Consider the following 21065-nt stretch of genomic DNA (forward strand, 5'->3'; position numbering starts at 1 on the left):
CTCTATGGCAATCCTCGACAAGACGGGCCGGTCTTCACCCTGGAGCAGTGCCTAAACATGCTCCAGGCCTACCACCGGCGGCGTGGTTGAGGACCCCGGCAAAGTTCCAAGCTGCTCCCAGCCGACAAGCAGGTAAGCATGCATGTATGACCTAAAATATCAACTGATGGCCAATAGAACATAAACATCTGATCTCATACAGTAGCTTTTAGATTTCCATATATAATTATTTCTATGAAAATGACCATGTCATCTGTATAAGAATGTACATGACCCGTGTCCCTTTCTCTTAAGGTCAAGGTCACACTAAGGTATTTATTCAAAATTGAATGCTGCATATAAGGACATAGAGTGCATCTTGTCATGTCCGGGCTGTTACTTTCTCTTGTATGGTCAGATTTTAAAATAACTTGCCACAATTGTGTTGGACAGACAATGTGTCTCGTGCAAGACCCATGTTTCTACCTCTAAGGTCAAGGTCACACTTGGGTGTTTATTCCCAATTGAATGCTGCATATAAGGACATAAAGTAAAGGTTGTCATGTCCGGGCTGTAACTTTCTCTTGTTCATCTTTAGATGAAAGATTGTCAAATATGGGAGCATTGTTTGGGATAGGAGTTTCCAGCAATTTTTGTTTGTTTGTTTGACCGTTGTTTAAGAGAAAAAAATGCTCTGGGGCGGTATTCAATAAGCATCTTAGAAAATTTTTTCAACTATGTGAAAAATTGCCATTTTTCTAATTTGAATTTTAAGAAAACAAACTATGTTTGTACAAAAAAAATATGAAAATAAGCAAGAAAATGGCCTAAACAATATATGCATATGAATAAATCTGATGAAAAGTAGCGGGTATTTAAAATAATCGTTGTCAAAAGTTACAAAATTCTCACTAAGTTGAAAATATTAACTAAGATGCTTATTGAATACGGCCCCTGGTATTAAATGTTATAGCCATGGTGTTAATATGTTGTCGAGATTTGCAGAATCTTGCAAAATCTAACTTTGGTCATAAGTAAAACATTGTTCACATAATCTTTTAACTTAATCTTTGCAATAGAGTGATGCATGGGAAAAGAAAGGCACATAATATTTTATTTCAATCTTTCCAATAGAGTGGTGCATGGGAAAATCAAGGCACATAATCTTTATTTGAATCTGTCCAATAGTGTTGCATTGAAAAAACACAGCAAGTAATCTTTCATTTTAAACATTTTAATAAAGTGATGCATGGAAAAAAACAAGGCCCATTAATCTTAAAAGTTTTGAATTTCATTTTATGGGTGACTGGGAAAAATGGACAAAATTTTATTTGAAAATCTTGAGGCCATTTTTTTTGTCTGCCTGTTCTCATGGTTAATTAAGACAACAATTGTTTCCTATCTACAGTAAAATTTCATAAAATATTTCATTATTAAAATGATTAATAATGTCAAAATTTAAAAGACAAATGTACTAGGTGTTGGTGTTTACCATAATTCCTCGATTATAAGGCAATTCACTTATAAGACGACCCCCTAACTTTGCCCATGAAATCAGGTGTTTTTGTCTCGACTCTAAGACGGGGTCGATTTTTAAAGCAAATCAAGCACTTAAATTCTCCAAGTCTGTGAAAATGTTCAAGCTAAACATACAAATATCAACTAATTTTGTTCATTTGCTTAGGAGTATTGATTTTTATGCCCCCACAAAGTGGCGGCATATAGGGTTGCCCTTGTCCGTACGTACGTCTGTCTGTCTGTACGTACGTACGTCCCGAAGATTGTTTCCGATCTAATTCTTGAAAACCGTTTGTCCAATCCTCACCAAACTTTAAACACATGTTTGTGACCATAATATCTTGATCAAGTTCCTTAGCCATGGAAATCGCTTTTGTCATTTAGGAGTTACGGCCCTTTATTTGCAAAAAAAGACTTGAAAAATACGTCCCGAAGATTGTTTCCGATCTAATTCTTGAAAACTGTTCGTCCAATCCTCACCAAACTTTAAACACATGTTTGTGACCATAATATCTTGATCAAGTTCGATAGTCATGGAAATCGCTTTAGTCATTTAGGAGTTACGGCCCTTTTTTGCCAAAAATACTTCAAAAATATATGTTTCCAATCTAATTCTTGAAAAGTATGTGTCCAATCCTCACCAAACTTTACATACATGATTGTGACCATAATATCTTGATCAAGTTCGATAGCCATGGAAATCGCTTTTGTCATTTAGGAGTTACGGCCCTTTATTTGCAAAAAAAGACTTGAAAAATACGTCCCGAAGATTGTTTCCGATCTAATTCTTGAAAACTGTTTGTCCAATCCTCACCAAACTTTTAACACATGTTTGTGACCATAATACCTTGATCAAGTTCGATAGCCATGGAAATCGCTTTAATCATTTAGGAGTTAGGGCCCTTTATTTCCCAACAATACTTAAAAAATATCTTATCCGATCTAATTTTTGAAAAGGATTTGCCCTTGTCCTTACGTACGTACCAAACTTTTCACAACTTTACACACATTTTCAGGAGCATATATCCATTATGCTTTAGTACTTTTCTAGATTTTCTTAGCAACAACATACTGAAAACAGAAATTTAACAGGTAATATGATCATTATGGCTTATTTTCTGTGACAAAAAATCGAAGTGGGGGCATCCGTGTCCTATGGACACATTTCTAGTTATTTTCCGATCGTATGGTATGTTTTAACCAGCCTAGACGCAATCTTTGGATTTAAATGGGTTTATATGGTATTTGATTGACCTATTTAAATACAAACCACTGCAGTGCACCTTTGATCTTTACATAGCTCGTGCTGTGACATCACAAATTGTACTGTTTGATCTGCAGCCGACAAACACAACACATTCCATTACATGTGTTAATAAGTTTAATTTTCGCAGGTGTTTGTCTGGATTGCAGTTGATGGGACTTAAATTTTAAGAAATAAATAAGCAATGATGATTGCGGATAAATTGATGCAATGTGTATTGAAATCTGCCAGTTACATGTATCTGCATGATATACGCAAGACCTAATCGTAAGGAAGAAGTAAGTTTTATTAACGACATAGAAAGTTATTTAATATTTTTTGTTCAAAATATTTTAATTTTAAACGTACCAAAATATGTCCCCTGTGATAAACATGTGTTTGGACCGATAACTATCGTTATATTGAGTGTTCATTGTAGCAAAACAAAGCAGATGGTCGTCTTAATCCGATGGGTGTGATCGTGTCACTTTTATTGGGGTGTCAGCAACAGACAATAAATCAATCAGTCGAATACCTTATGTTGAATATTCCTGATTCTGACTCTATTCTTTATGAATTTCTTATAGACTTCACTGATAAGCCATGGTCCTCAGCTATCTTTTACAATAACAGCTACTTCCGGTATTTATAAACTCAAAAGAGAATAACATGTATTGTACCTTTGCTTTGTGAAGCACATCCAATATAAGCAATAGACTCACTGTTAAAATATTGTCTCATGATTTCAGTGGCTAGTATGAACTGACCTGGTCAGTTGAGGCCCTAACCGCTGTGACGATGGCGGATTGTGACCCTGAGACATTGCTGGAATGGCTGCAGATGGGCACCGGGGAGATGCGAGAAATGCAGCATATCGCCCTTGAACAACTGTGCATGCTACTGCTCATGTCTGACAACGTGGATCGGGTGTTTGAAAGGTGCAGTTATAAAACATAGACATTTACTCTTATCCAAATAAAGCATTAAAATTTGGATACTTGCTACATAGTGACAAAGCCTAGCTAATATATTAATTTCTTGACTTGTATCTGTAAGATCTAAAAATAAAAATACTGAAATGTCTGTTGACCCTATTCCCACAGTCAATAAGAATATATTTTCCCCTCAAAACACTCTCCTGTAAGACGTGGACTTTATAAGAAAAAATAACATCCATGTATAATTATGAACTTTTTAAGAAATGATTTGGTATAACTTTTGAAAGAGCAATGAGAAACAATTGGCAACTGATTCCTGATGCTAGTTGCCATGTGTTGAAAATTAGCTGTTTTTAGTCGACCTTTTACCTGTATGATACTTCAGTTGCCCACCACGTACATTCTTACCGGCGTTGTGTAGAATATTCCTGAAGAGAATGCCCCAGACAATGTGCTTGAGGTGACGGCATGAGCAATCACCTATTACCTTGATGTATCAGCCAAGTGCACTTGACGGACTGTGGCTGTTGAGGGCGCTGTGAAGGCACTGTGTAACTGACTTGTGATGGTTGACATGAAGTCTCGGACAAGCAAAGACCTAGCATAGCAGTGTATCAAGGTAAGTTGTCCATTTCAAGAATTTTTAAACTACCAAGAAGAAACAACATGATTTTGAGTCTTTCCCTTGATATTATATTAAGTAACCCGAGATGTGATTTGTCCGCTGATTTACGGATATTTGCAGATCAGGCGGCTCCAGAAATAATCCATTTCCGCATCTGCACCTCATGCTATAAAAATTGACTCTTCAGTTTGCACCAAATTTCACCCAAAAGAATGAGTTGTCCCCTTGTCGAAATAGTTTGAAACTTTCAGCATTTCAGCTGTAAGGTCAATTACTTCCATGACCTCCACTTTAACAACTAGCATATTGAAATGTAATCTTTAAGGCTCCAAGGTGCTTTTTAAAAAAAATTGACCTTTGAAACTGCCATCAAGGGGGTGTGGGGCTGTCTTGAACCACCAACTTCCATGTGTCCAATCGTGAAGATCAGACTGACAAGCTGAGGCGGATCTGGCCCATGATCATTCAGACTATGCAGCGTTTCTCCGAAGTGTATACACCAGGGGAGAACCTAAGTTTTGATGAGGCCATATGTCCGTGGATCGACCGGTTAAACATAAAGGTCTACAATACGAATAAGCCGGACAAGTTTGGAGTTAAGTTATACACCGTGTGAGAGGCAGGAAGCGGGTATTGTCTAGGCTATGACATTTATGCCGGTCGCCTAAATCAGGAAAATCTTCACGCTGCAGACTTCTATGAAGCCTTGAATGGTGAGGTTCATCACCTCAACAAGACCACATGTACTGTCATGAATTTGATGGCAAGATGTGGCCTCCTCCATAAGGGTCATAAAGTCTACATGGACAATTATTATAGTTTGCCTGAGCTTTTTGATCGAGTTGGAGAGCAGTGAGACTTACACATGTGGGACTCTTCGGATGAACAGAGTAGGTGTGTCCTTGGCTGTTAAAAACAAAAGAAAATTGAAGGAAGGTGAAGTTGTGTTCAGGGGAAGAGACTATCTGTTAGCTATGCGGCATAAAGATAAGCGTGATGTCACAATGCTGACCAACTTATATGAGGCCAACATGGCCCTGTTGGAGAAGAGGGATTTCCGCAATGGTGACAATGTTACAAAACCGAAGTGTATCGTGGACCATTGTAAGCATATGGGAGTTGGGATCTGTTAGATCAGTTCGGCCACTACAACAGTTTAACCAGAAAGTCCAAGAAGTGGTGGAGGAAGATATTCTTCTACCTGATGAACATGACAGTCATGATTTCCTACATTCTATATCGGAAGTTTGCGGAAGTAGAAAAGAAGATGGACCACCAGGGATTCTGCTCTGCACTGGTGTGCACTTTGTTGGAACAAGCTGGGGATGTTGCCTGTAGACAAGTCAAGAGAGGACAGCCAGTGCTGTGTGAAATTCCGACAATAATGGCTTCGAGATGCTTCCCCGAGTACATACCGGCTAAAGAAGGAGCAACACGGGCGAGGCCACGACAGGACTGTGTTGTCTGCAATCTGAAGAAGAAGGATCGACCAGACACCAAGCGTGTGCAAACATCTTATTGGTGTTCTGAGTGCAAGGTTGCTCTGTGTGTTGCTCCTTGTTTCAGAAACTATCACACTAAGAAGAACTTCAAACAGTGAATGTGAAACAGAGATATGACAGTGATGAATAAAAGACGCCCAAGGTCACAAATGTATGAATATATAATGTTATATTAGATGTTTTTGTTACCTAACAGTGTTTAAGGACTATTCATTGCCTTCATGAGGAATTATATTTGGAATTGAAGACTTTCTGATAAAAGAAAGATCCAAAAATAAAAATAGAAATGTTGATTTTTTTTTTTTACTCACCTGTTGCTTTACCTGTGCCATAAAGGCATTAAAAAATACCAATATTGTAACATTTTTTGTTGATTATATTTTCACTTTAATATTTTATCTGTATCTATCAATAAAACAATAATATACCAAAGATTAATCAATAAAACTGAAGAAACTTTGAAAAATCTTTCTTTTTTGCCAATAAACTCACCTGAACAGGTAAATAAAGGCAAAGTATGCCGGTTAAAATGTCATGTTCTGAAAGAGTGACTTTTGGTGATTCAAAAACATATAAGTTTTATGGCTATATCTCTACTATAGCAAGAGTTATGTATATATTACCATTCATGGTAAAATGCTAAGAATTCCATGTTATTTATTCAGCACTGATAAGCCATATTAGGCATTAATAACATAGCAGCTTAAGGGTTAATGCAATATCATGTTTAACTTATTTGAATTTAATAGTTAAAGATGAAAATGAATTAAGCATATGACTTATGTACAGATTGAGAAATATTAGAAATAGCGCTTTTTTACCCTGCAATTTGTGGCCACGTAGCCATTGAAAAAACAAACATTTAATATAAATAAGAAAATTGATATTTTTAAAAAGGTTGATATTTTTTATCTGTAACAAAATCACTGCTTTTGTTTGTTTGTTTGTATAATCAAATTTAAATGAGTTAAACTGGAAAATGCATTAAAATTAAAAAAAATGTTTGCAATAACCCATTGTATATTGTGCACCTTTAAAGACTTACAAGCCAATGATGACACAATTGTTGATAAAGCAGAATCGTGTTTTAATGGTTAATATAAACTATGTAACATTTGTAACAGTTCAGTTTCATATCATGCGAGAGCAAAGTGTAACTACAGACAGTGTTACAATTATATCTCACCGAGTACACGTAGAAAGTGTAAAGCAAGGACTTTGTTTGGTCGCCATTTTGTTTTTCTTGTTCGTGGGGTTACAAAATTACAAGGGGTTTATGGATTATACCTTCCTCTACTTGGGTTGCTCTGGACAAATTGAATAGCTTCAATTATGTTGGAATTGAGATATACTGATATACATACACTGATTGTTTTTTTCTCTTTTCCAGGCCTTACAAGCAATGTCAATGACTGTGACCTTGGTTTCTACTGTCCAGGTGGGCAATCTGTACGTAACCCCGTTGCATACCCATGCCCCATCGGGCTCCATTGTCCATTGGGTACGGGCACCCTTGCTCCATGCTTCCCCGGATATTATACCAACCTTACCCAACAGGACTCATGTCTGATTTGTCCACCCGGATTCTACTGTGTGCCGGAGGAAGTTGTTAGTGGTATGTTGATTATATTACATTTCTTGATTTAGTTAAATGCTTATTATAATGGATGTTGTTGAGCAAGATTATGTATATTTCTTTATCACCTTCATTGGAAGACCCATTGTGGCTGAAATGTTGATTTTATTAATGTTTCGTATCCATTCAAATTCTATTTCTGGTGTGTAATGTTTGAAAAAACAACAACTTATTGTGCTTGACCATTGATTTTATATTGTTATCAATTTAAGTGTAAATCAATTAACAATTTTCAAAAATATTTACCTATTGTTTTTCTCCAATAACCCTAAATTTAGATTTACAAGTTCTGCTTTTTAGAAATTATCAGCCAAAAGTGAATCTAGTCAGCCCAAAATAAAAAGAAAATGGAAGTCCTTTCTAAGAAAAAATAGTTTTCATGTCAACTTGTCACTATATATAAGAAGACAAACCTTAGTGTTAACATTGTTTAATTTATTGTTGTTTATTTAGGTGAGGTTACTCTCTCTGCCCGGAGAGTTTCTACTGCCCCGAGGGAACTGGTAGAAACTAGTCCTGGTGCCCTGAAGGCACCTTTTCCAATGTTCTTGGGCTTGACGACATCTGACTGCCAGCAATGCTTAGGCGGGAAACACTGTGATGTGACAAACCTGACTGCCCCCATGGCAGACTGTGATGCTGGGTACTTCTTCACTTTGGGTGTCGACACCTCCCAACCTGATGGCGTTTCGAATACAGGAACTGGTGGAATCTGTCCCCTGGAGGGTTCACGTTGTCAGACACCAGAAAGTTGTTCGCAGGCACTTACCAAGTAAATACAATCAAATAAACATGTTTTCAACTCCTTTGTCCAATTCTTTCTTTGAAGTTCAATAATATAGTTCTAATAAAATGTAACTTCTTGGCGGTATTGCAAAAAAATGGTTATGTAATAGCATAAAACAGGCTACTTTTATGGTAGAATTGATCTACAATATCAAGAAAAATAATTGCGTATGGATATGTGATCATTTATGGTTGTCATGGATATGCGCGCAGTGATTCTGATTATATTAATAGTCAATCGGTCGTTAAAATAGTCCTAAGGAGTGTGAAGCATTATTTCTTGAATGGTGCGTGGAAACTGTTTTATGGTGACATTCGAAGCGAGAAATAATTAACTAGCATTCTAAATATTGCCACAAGACAAGGTTTTCATGATGTGTAACCATTAAAAATGAGTTCCATACGGGCATTTTTTCTTTGCCTGTGGGCGAGATAAGAATATCTAGCATGGTTAAATTATTCGATCTAGCATGGTTAAATTATTCGATCTACTTATCTGATGTGGGAGAACGATATTTCCTCGGACAGAATTCAATATGCCTCAATGATTCCACTCATTCTAATGTAAGGTGGTAATTGAATACCTGCCCCATTATTACACATTCACTTTTGAATCACTTATAATCATCCTAGACTTTCTTTTAAATGTTTACAATCCTACTTTAACATTCTAGGACCTAGACAACCAGGCTGACTGCAAGACTTGTCCATCAGGTTACTATTGCCTGGCGGACAGTACAAACTACACAGATACCCCGTGTCCGAGCGGTCACTACTGCCACGACGGAACCACAGCGGATAACCAGTATCCATGTCCTGCTGGAACATTCAACAACCTCGCTGGTATGTGGTGTAAATGTTTACAATTATACACCAATGTTATAAGTTTAAATCAGTTTTAGATTGTCAATTATAACCAAAATGGTAAAAGTTTGTTTGGTTAGAGACAATCTACCATACAAGATTAAGCTTGGCACCAAAGAATTCGCTGTGATATATGTTGATGAATAGATCAATCCAAAAATGATATGAGCCGCATCGCGCGATTTTGGGCCTTCGGACATAATTATTACAAATGAAATAATCATTAATAAAAAATGCCAAAAACAATGATTTTTTCTATGTAAATCAATTTCTTCCTGACTTCTTTCTTTTTAAGGTTTGTCATTGGTGCATCATTTTCTCGATAATTTATGACCATTGGTTTACTCATGTTTCCATAGCAACCATGGATTTCGTCCTGACAACATATTTTGACTGGATTGATAGTCTGTGTTTAAAACAATAAAAACAATAATTATACCCCCCAAAACAAAGTGGGGGGGGGGGTATACTGGAATCGGGTTGTCCGTCTGTCCGTCCGTCTGTCTGTCCGTCCGTTTTTTTTTTTGTCCGGGATTCATCTTTGTCGTTATTGAACAAATCTTTTTCAAACTTTCAAATATTAATGACCATGATGTAAACCTGTGCCTCCGTGGATTTGGTCAGAGTCGCATGATCCTGAGTGGAGTTGTGGCCCCTTAATGAGTTAAATTGGGCAAAATTAGCTTTGTCCAGGATTCTTCTTTGAAGCTATTGAGCAAATCTTTTTCAAACTTTCAAATATTAATGGCCATGATGTAAACCTTTGCCTCCATGAATTTGGTGGGAGTCACATGATCCTGAGTGGAGTTGTGGCCCCTTAATGAGTTTAATTGGGTAAAATTAGTTTTGTTCGTCCTACTCCTTCGTCATTTTTGAATGAATCTTTTTCAAACTTTTAGCCATGGTGAGAACATTTGCCCCTGTGATTGTGGTTGGAATCACATGATCATGTCTCCAATTATGGCCCCTGAATAAGTTAAAATAGGCAAAAATTATACAGCTTTGTCTAGCCTAATCCTTGGTCATTTTTTCTATAAATCTTTTTCAAACTTTCAGATGTCAATGACCATGATATGAACTGTTGAATATGTGATTTGGTGCACCTGTATTAATCAGAATGTTTGCATGGCCTTAAAAAGACCTTTAATTGATTTTGTCCTTAAAAAGACCATCAAAAGTCCTGAAGTTAGGTGCATACAGGCCTTAAATTTGTTACAATATTCGCTTTGGTGGCCTACTCCTTTGTCATTTTTCAATATATTTTTCTCAAACTTTCAGCTATCCATGACCATGATGTGAACCTTTGTATATGTGATTTTGTGCATCTGTATTATTTCCTTGGTACTCATGTGTGGGGGGGAGGTGGTGGGGGTGGGTAAACAGAAATTGGGTTGGCAGACTGTCAAATTCACCCGTCCACCTTCATTTTGGAATATCCTGTCAGGAGTCATGACCCCTTTATGATGAAAATGAGAGAAACAGGTTTGTTATCTCCCCTGAGGTGGGTGGGAGTGGGGTAATATTCGCTTTGGTGGCCTACTCCTTTGTCATTTTTCATCATGACCCCTTTATGGTGAAAATGAGAGAAACAGGTTTGTTATCTCCCCTGAGGTGGGTGGGAGTGGGGTAATATTCGCTTTGGTGGCCTACTCCTTTGTCATTTTTCAATATATTTTTCTCAAACTTTCAGATATCCATGACCATTATGTGAACCTTTGTATATGTGATTTTTTACACCTGTATTATTTCCTTTGTACTCATGTGTGGGGGGGGGGGGGTGGGTAAACAGAAATTGGGTTGGCAGACTGCCAAATTCACCCATCCACCTTCATTTTGGAATATCCTGCCAGGAGTCATGACCCCTTTATGGTGAAAATGAGAGAAACAACAAACTTTCAGATATCCATGGATATCCATGACCATTATGTGAACCTTTGTATATGTGATTTTTTACACCTGTATTATTTCCTTGGTACTCATGTGTGGGGGGGGGGGGTAAACAGAAATTGGGTTGGCAGACTGCCAAATTCACCCGTCCACCTTCATTTTGGAATATCACAGGGAAGGGTTGGGGGGTATTCGTTAGCCTTTGGCTTACAGTTCTAGTTTAAATAATAAGCTAGTTTTAATATTGATACAATAATTTTGCATGTCATTTGAATAATGCATTTTCGTTACAACGTCATTTGAATGATGTCGAATTTATAGTATTAAAAATGCGCAATACATTATCTCACTTGTAAACAAGTAACTTACGCAATTTAAGTGATATCATCATGAAAATTTTAGAATATCTTTCTGAAATTACAAGGCATTCAAATACCTTAAAATATTGTAATAGCAAAAATATGTCTGAAGGCCGAAATTGCGCGACCCGGCTCATATATTGTTTCTATCATTTTTGAAAGTAATTGTTAAAAAAAGTAAATGCCTGTTACTTCATAAGTCGTCATGGCATGCCTATTTACAGTATGGTTATGTCGTAAAAAATGTACTTCTTTTAATATATTGTTATTACCAGTAGCCTGACATTTCATTGAAAAATTACAGGGTTATAGAATTGCAAAAAAATGGCAGGATAGCTTTAAAAATTCTGCATTAAAGTTTTAATTTCATGTCATTCAGTCCATAGTTTTTATCCAATTGTTATGAAACTTTGTCAGAATACTTATCTACATATTGTGAATATGGGTCACCTCGGGTAAAAAAATAGGTCACTCACACAAATGAAATAGTTTCTGTTGATCTTCATAAAATGTGATCAGGTTATTTGTATGATATCCCTGATAAGTAGTTTGGGTCTTCTTGGTAAAAAAACTACGTCACTAGCTCAAATCTTAGGTTTGCGTAATTGCATTGTAAAATGAAAATTCTGGCTTTAATGTGGCATTGGGATTTTATATGTATAATATTTGATCCTGAATTCACATTTTCCTCCAGGAGCCCACAATGAAAGTTCTTGCCTGCCCTGCACCCCTGGGTACTACTGTGTTGCCCCGGGGCTCGATGCACCCACAGGAATGTGCGATCTGGGCTGGTACTGGGAATCAGGCTCGTTATTGGCTCAACCCACTAGTCCAGAGGGAGGAAATGCCTAGCTGGCACCTATTGTCCACAAGTAAGATATAATTGGGTCTGTAACATTGAAGTACAGTCGAAACCTATTTGCTGAATATCCCAGGGCTAGCCAAAATACTCCAAGTCTCACAAATATCGTGCCAAGCAGGAATTCTTACATACAGTAAACTAAAATTGGTCCTTGAGCCAAAGAGGAAATTGAGCCCCAAAATGTCAAGCCAATGGGTTTTAACTGTAGCTGTTGAGATTGTTTTCCCTGTTTCTTGGTAGCCAGAAGTAAACAACCCTCCACCCCACTTTTTGAAGTGTCCCTGGGGAACTGGATACTACCACAAAAAAGTGTTATCAGCAAAGCTGGATATAAAAATTATGGTCAAGAAACTGTAGTGCTGTTATGTTTTTCTACCAGAAATTCAATGTGCTGGAAACAGGCTCCTACTATGTAACCAACCTGCTAGAAACAGGCAACTTTAGTGGAGGATATTACAACACAGGAAATTCATTGTGTAACACTACTTCTTCTTATGTCTTAGGAATAACTTGTTATCTCCTTAACAGGGAAGAACACCACGACGGGATGTGACCCAGACTCCTACTGTTCTAAAGACATGCTAGATGCAGTCACGGGTAACTGTTGTGCGGGATATTACTGTACAGGGAATTTCACAACCGACCAACCCACAGGCACTGGAGGTATGTTTATTGTTATAATACCTGTTGAAATTGATCATGCAAAGGCTAAAACAATTATGTTTGTCTGTTTTTCCAACAACAGAAGAGCATCATAGTGCTAATGTAATTGTAAAAGATATTCTCTTGAAACTGTTTTTCAAACAATAGAAGACTAGATATCATAGTATTGATGTCATTGTTAAAGATATTTTCATGAAACTTAGTAAGCATGTTATCATTGTCAGTATGGGTGTGTATAGCATTGAGGCCAGTTAAGATCTGGTTTTAGTTATTGAGTTATGCCTCTTCATGTACTGATAACAAGAGATGACCTTCGGCATATAATTGTAAAGTATAGTCTACCATTTTAGGTTACAAATGCCCGACAGGTCACTTCTGTTTCTTGGGCAGCTTTCATGCCATGTATGGGGGTAGCTATAATGCTTCCCTGTCTGGCAGTTATCATCATTATATAAGTTACCTCCTATCTGTCCTTACAGGTGACCGATGCCCCACAGGCCAGGGAGCCACTGATAACTCATTCTGTCTGTCCTGCACTGCTGGAAAATACTGTAGCCAATCAGGACTGTCCCAAGGTATGACTTCATGTTAATTAAAAAAAAATCATGAACTTCATACATGTACCTGAAGATGTCATATTAGGGTATTTTTTATCAATGCAAAATGGATTTGATTCCCTCCTGGATGCATAAAAATTGGTTGTAGTCTTCAAGCGTGACTTGTTGATTTCATTATAAATATGATCATTCTTTATATGATCACTCTCTTGGCTAACAATTTGCCAAAAGGCTTAATGGGTTTATCTTATCAGCCATTGTCTGATAATACCAAGAATTTCAGTTTAATATAAATTGAATTACAGAATTACAGAATTTTTTTACATATAGACTTAGCCTAAAAAGACCAATTAAGCAAAGTAAAAGGTATAACTTCTAACTAATGAGTTTTTGTTTTACAAATGTACAATTGTTGTAAATAAATATGTCTCAAATTCAGTTTAAATGAATATGTAAGCAGCACCAGGCCATTTTTAGCTCGACTATTTGAGGTATTGCATTGAGACTTTATACAATGGTACTCAACCATCCAACCTACTAAATTAATCAAGAAAGATAACTCTAGTTTGCATTTAATGCAAAATAATAGGGTTAAGGTTTTGCATGTTACCACATTTAAGTCAATATCAAAGCAAACATTGCAATTCTAGGACCAGCCTACTCAGTCTAGCTGCATATACTGCCATAAAGACAAACTGCCCACTATATCTCCAACAGGATCAGAAGTATACCTTATGTTAATATAATCTGTCTTTTTAGGATCAACCTATCCAGTCAAGCTGCATAAACTGCCCGCCAGGCTACTTCTGCGATGCTGGTATTTACGGAGCCATCTCCAACTACTCCCAATACATTTGTCCAGAAGGTAGCTTCAGTCTAGAAGCAACAGAGAACATGCTGACCAGCACCTTTGTCCACTTGGAACATTTAACAATGCCACAGGTAATGATTATTTAGAAGTTAAACATAGGGTTGATTGTTCAGAACTGTGTTAAAGTTAACAACATTGTTAACATTATTGATAAAATCGTTACTTCATTAGAAGCTTATTGGATACACTTGCGATCTGCAGTACCTCTTATCAAGATTTGAGACAACTATTTCAGCTGTAGGTGTTTTATACAAATGTGAGCACATCATCAAATATTTCACGTTTAAAAGTTGACACTGCTGTTTACAATGTTGCTTAATTCAACAACAAAACATTTAACCATATTTCTATTAGGTTGATATCCTTTGACAGGGCTTGTCCATGAAGACAACTGTACATCTTGTTCAGGCGGTATGGCATGTGACGAAACTGGCCGCACCTATCCTAAGAGACCGTGTTCTGCCGGCTATTACTGTCTCACAGGAGCTCTATCACAGACACCTAGCCAAGGTAAGATTCATTATTGTTTTAGCATTTGTATTAGTTTCAAATGTGGGACTGTTCCACTCTGCTGATATAACATCATTAGAAGAGTTAATGCCAATGTTCAAATTATGTCAGAAAACAAAATAGTGTCATTAAAGTGTCATTCATAATGTTATAGCATTTCTACTATGTGATTTATACCAGTTATGCATTTAATAACTAGGTTGTTGGTGCTGTGTTTTATCAGAAACATCATATTAATGACTCAGTTTTTTATACATTTTATAATCTGAATCTGCAAAACTCTGCTCAATTTGAATACAACCCCTCAGACCAAAATACAGTATCGATACTAATAATTGCATTGTGTTGGATCTTGTGTAGATACATGAAAAACCTGTCACTGACCCTGTAATCACTATCATGTGAACATTCCATTGCCAATAATATTTATTTAGATGACTAACAACTGTCCTTAAGGAAGCTATGAGCCAACCCTGTGCCCCTCAGGTACCATAGCAACGAGAACCGGTTACTCGAACCTGACTGATTGTGAGCCTTGTAAGCCAGGAAACTACTGCACGGCCATCAGTTCACAAAATGGTGAGAATTACTTTCACCTTAAAAGCTGGTGACTTTTTAATATTGGAGATATTCGATAAATATGTGTATGAAAATTTTGGACTTTAAAAAATGTTCTTAAAATGACTCAGGCCTCTCTTTTAGCAATTTGAATCTTAAAGACATTGTAAGACTAATTTAAAGTTTCCTTACTGTGCTATTTTTGCATGTGAATGTACAGAACGGGCAAGTAGACAAAATATAATGTCAAACACTAAGCCGGCTAAAGGTTGATTAGTATAAAAAGCGCATTATTACATTGTGTTTTTAATCTTAGGGGTCACTCTGAGTAAGTAAAGTGTCTTAGTGTAATGCATATTTTTTTGTTTGAATGTAACCTACCTATCAAATCATGTCATATATATAAAAAAAATCAATAATTATCACTTTTTCAAGGCATCTTTAGTTCCAGTATATTATCATAAAAAATTATCATTTTCTTAGTTTAAGCTTTATTTATTTTACGATTGTGAAGAAAGTTATATTGACATATGCCCAGTCACACTGGTTAGTCATGTGTTGTGGAGGAAGTCGAACACGAAAAAACACATTTGTCCAGCATGGTGACAATCAACCAAGCTCATATGCGCCCAGGCCGGGAATTGAACCCAGATCATCTTTGTGAAAAGCGAGTGAGCTAAGTGGACGGCCATAACAATGTGGTTTTATGATGCAATAAAATGATGATATGCTGTTTGCTAACAAAGCTACTGTTGTGTGATTATGTTATTGATTGCAAGAGCTAAGCTATAGTAATACAAGTTGTTTGGCTTGGAACTCAGGGAGTATTTGCTTTGATGTAATTGATAGATAATGCTTTAATTTACAAAATAATTAATACTTAAATAGCAAAGTTAGTAAAATATTATTTATTTTTAACCTTTTTAAGAAATTAAATCAAATAAATTTATATAAATAATAAAATATATATGGAAACCCACTGCAAACAAAGCTAATGATAATGACAAGGGCTTCGTTTTTATTAGTTTTCCAAGTACTCTTGATCATAACTGAGGTTGAGTTTTTCGATTTTGTCCACATGTAAAAATGGTCTGTTTTTCTAAAGTTGAAAGGTAAAAAAACAACATAATTTTTTTTATTTTTTTTCATATGTTTCAGCCTTCCATGTACCGCTGGGTACATTGGTTTGACGGGATCCTATATAGCCACGCCTACATATGGAAGGGTATTTAAGTAAAAAATCAATTCATGTACATGCATTATTCTTGTATGTAAATTACATTAATATTATGGTAAATATATATTCTATCATGACTGCTAACATGTGTATTCATACTAGTGACATGTGTATTCATACTAGTGACAACTGCATAGTCTCAAATGGTAAATCGACATTCTATTATTATTACCAAGATGTTTATGCATGCTATTGCGTGTAAATAATAACCGTCTTATTCGTGCATGTAATGGAGCGAGTTCATTGTGTTGCTTCATTACTTCTGCATTCTCGACTTTCCAATAGACCATAATCCTTTGCTGCATGGTGACTTCCGGTTTATTTCCGGGTTATGACGAAGTACAATAACAGCGATAAATACGGACAAATTATCATTCCAGGTTTGTTATAATTTATTTATTTTTATTAGATTCGTCATTTTAATGAGTTTATATTACATTATTGTGATATTATTTGAATGTCATGAGCTATAAATCGCTTGACTGTTTACTAGGACAGTTAGTTCTGGTGGGTGGGGTAGATGGTTCAGAAAAGACTGCAGTTACTATTCTTATTGGAGTATTATAAACAACAAATTCTCATCTATTCTAAAACATTTGTTTTGAAAATTAACACAAATAATACATTAGTCTGTTTTACTATCTGACAGTCATAATCTAATGAGGAATCTGTATGTACATTACCAGGTATAACTAATAGTCTTATGAATGAACATAAATAAATCATCATCAATATAAATTATGATATTTATACTGCTGTGTGTATTTTATTACTATGTAATAAACATTTTACTTAGAGTAATTATGTCATGCTGTCACCTGTGTAGTCTTCTGAATGATTTGTTATTTTCAAATATTATGATGGCCACTGGACTAGTCGCATACCCCCAGGTCTGGAATTAAATCGGATTCCAGATTGTCTTAAAACCCATTCATAAATAAGTCTGAGAGTAACTTACTTTTTTATAAAAATATGCTTTTTATGTTCCATTCCTTTCTTTACAGATGTGATTCAAATATGCTGATGTTACCTTCTGAGACCATTACTTTCAATGAAGAACATTACTACAATTGGTTGGGCTGCTAGATTGGTACATGTAGCAACGTGATGGACAGCTAGTACCTGACATGCTATTGTTGGTTTGGCATCTATTGCTTACTGGGCCGCTATATTGGATGGACCATACGTGTTGGTTGAACAATTATAAATGGTTGGACTGGAAGTGTTGGTTGGACCACCAGTGTTGTTTGGACTGCTTGTTGGACAGAATGTGTGATAGACAACTAGTGTTATTTGAATCACTGTTGGGTCATATTGGTTTGATTCCCATTGCTAGTACTTGTTGGATCTCTTTTGTTGGTTGAACTGTTGTTTTTTTACTGTTATTATTGATATTCATACATGTATAATATGTAAAGTGCTTAGTATTCAACACTTATTATTGTTATTGTTATCTTAAGAAATATTATTATTCAAAAATCATATAAATATATAAAATTAAATATTTTTTATGTCCTTGTACTTAAGTTATGTTTTACATTTAAAATGTGCATCATAATGTTTTATTATATGAACACCTCTTTTTATAGATAGTTAAATAAACATTAATTCTGTACAACCATTTTTTGTTTCTTTTGCTACAATTTGTATGATAGTGTCAGACATTTTCTACAGAAATGATAAATTTGTCCTAAAAAAAGCACAGCAAAAAAATCAGAGCTCATGGTAACTTCTTTAAATGCTGATTCTCATCAAAATGAATAAGTTGAATTGCATCATTGAATGTATGATTCTTCATTAAATTTGATGAGATCTCCTGCCAATTGACCTTTAGGGACATGCACCTTTAAAACTGCAATCTTACAGATTAACTGATTTTGATATCATTGCCTTCAATTCAGTCAGTCATATAAGATGATTCACAAAATAACAGATCTCAGTTGTTTGAAACACTGTCAAAAGACTCCATTTTCTTAAAGCGTTAGAAACGCTTTTTAACCATAAATATATCCATTTTCAAACAAAGATACGTACAAATGTTATCTGATCTATCAGCAATCTTTTATCACTGGTTTTCAGACATTTTTTTGTCAAAACGGTCATGATAATTCTGTAAAAATGTTTTCTGATCTTCCATCAGCAATCTTATATCACTGGTTTTCAGACATTTTTTGTCAAAATGGTCAGTCTGAGAATGCAGCTTTAAACTTGAGCACTGTATTTACAATGATGAACAATTTTAGTTATGAAAATTAAAATACATAGGAGCAGATGTATTGAATCATTCAAGTCTTGAAATATTATGTATGATCTTGCTGGACATGAGCCTATTGTTTCTGGAAATTTGCATGTGTACCAAGTTTCATTTAAATCTCAAGGCTGTTTGAATTTGGGCCAAGAAAATATTCGGCCTACAGTACTGCGCTAACGACACCTAGGCTTATTGACTATAACAATACTAAAGTAACATGATAGGAAAAATTGCCCACAAATGTTAACTCGATTTTATGTCTTTTTAATATTAACCATGTGAGTTTACACAGTCATTGGAATAAAAAGATCATAGACAATCATATTAATAACAACGGCATTTTTTTACAATTTAATAATAACATTAAACATGATATAATTCAATAACAATAAATTGTCCTTGGTATGCAATAATCCCTTTAAAGGTTCATTTGCCAAGGGTTAAAAAACCACATCTTGCTTCTTTTTGAAAAATCTCTTGTTCCGACTGTTATCGGCTATAAAATGTTGTTTCACATCCTGTGTCATAATTTTAAGTTCTAAATGTCTACTTTTTGTACCAAACATTTAAATTTATGTCACTTGTGTGCATTTCTTTAGTCCTTGCAGTCAAGGAAAGTTTTCATTCATATTGACACACTTCATTTATTTTATCTCTGTTCTTGAACTGATTCCGTCTCTTGTGTTTTGCACAAATTTTTCTTGTAAAACCACTGATATAGCAGGTGCTATCAGATCAATGGTATCAACTGCCTACTCCTGTTGAGCATCAACTTGGCCGAATCAAACATCCAGAATGGATATCTCTGAAATAAAATAAATAGTTTTATCATCATCCAACTTAGCCAGAAAAAAATAAAAAAATAAGAGACTCTTAACTGTTAAAGCTGCACTCTCACAGATAAACCGTTTTGACAACTTTTTTTATTTGTTGTCTTGGAAAGAGGCAATTTCTGCGTAAATATCTGCAAACCAGTGATATAAGCCTGCTGACAAAAAAAAACAGATCACCGATTTTCATATCTCCATTTAAAAATTATTATTTTATGGCTAATTTTAAAAGCGTTACTAACGGTTATTTTATTTACTTAAAAATGAAAATCTGCGATCCAATGTTTTGTCAGCAGTCTTATATCACTGGTTTTCTTGCACGTTTGCATAAATTGGCAGTCGAAGACAAAAAAAAAAACAGTTGTCAAAATGTTTAATCTGTGAGAGTGCAGCTTTAATATCAGTCAGATATTTAAATAGTTACAATTTACTAGTACAATATTAATAAGCTGTTATTTTAAGACCTGCATATTTGTTTACATACAGCACAGCAGTCAGTATTTAAATGCCCTTCTTAATCACATTTAAGCTTCATTTACTTGACTGTTTTGAAGTTGCAGATTTTAACAATTTCACACTAATTGCAACATATCATTCATTTAATTTAATAACAAACTCAACAAACCACAATTGAATGCATACTTCATAACAACCAATATGTATTTGAAGTCTTTGAGAACTACTATGAAAGTCTTTACCATTATATTTGTTATTTTACCCCACCCACTTAAATGTGTACTGAAGTTGGGTATAAACGTCGAAAACTTCATTGACATTTACAAAAAACGGTAGAAATTTATAGAAGAATGTATAAACTGATGTTCCTAACAGGTTTTACTCACCTATCGATCTATTTTGCCAATTATGCTCTTCCTTTCACTCGTATCGATAACTAGGAAATTGAATGCGGAAATAAACCGGAAGTCACCTTTGTCGCAAAGCATTATGGGCTTCTGGAATAAGGCGAATGCAGCATAATCAAACTTTCCTTCAACATGTAGATTCTAATGTTAAAATTGCACTTCTACCTTATATCAATTAGAAATACACAAATTCAATGTTCTGATTTTTGCAATATAAGCACTCATAACGCACAAAGCATTGTGCATTGTGTTATTCGAGATATGGAAGGGAACCAGTAATAAAAAAACAAAATTCTAGCGCAAATTGCTATAAACGGGAGGTCACTCTGTCAAGCATCTTCATAACTTCGGGATTTTCCGTGACGAGACGGTGCATGGATAAACATTACCCGATTCCTACAGCCCCAGATAATACGATGAACAACGACGATAACAAAACAACACATATTATATACACGTCGTATGAGGTAAATATCAATAAACATACATTGTACATTGAAAAATTACATTAAACAAGCCGCAACAT

At 35.4% G+C, this 21065-nt stretch overlaps 1 long non-coding RNA gene across 1 annotated transcript; it reads right to left on the reverse strand.

Moving 5' to 3' along the window:
* Nucleotides 1-19094: 19094 nt before the first annotated feature.
* Nucleotides 19095-20626, reverse strand: LOC128240063 (uncharacterized). Its single transcript, XR_008262034.1, has 2 exons — nucleotides 20519-20626; nucleotides 19095-19651 (listed from the first exon to the last, which is right to left on the reverse strand). It is a non-coding gene; the product is annotated as an uncharacterized LOC128240063 (long non-coding RNA).
* Between the last annotated feature and the right edge of the window lie 439 nt (nucleotides 20627-21065).

Source organism: Mya arenaria, chromosome 7 (genome assembly GCF_026914265.1).
Source record: "Mya arenaria isolate MELC-2E11 chromosome 7, ASM2691426v1".
In the NCBI taxonomy this organism is placed as follows: Eukaryota; Metazoa; Mollusca; class Bivalvia; order Myida; family Myidae; genus Mya; species Mya arenaria.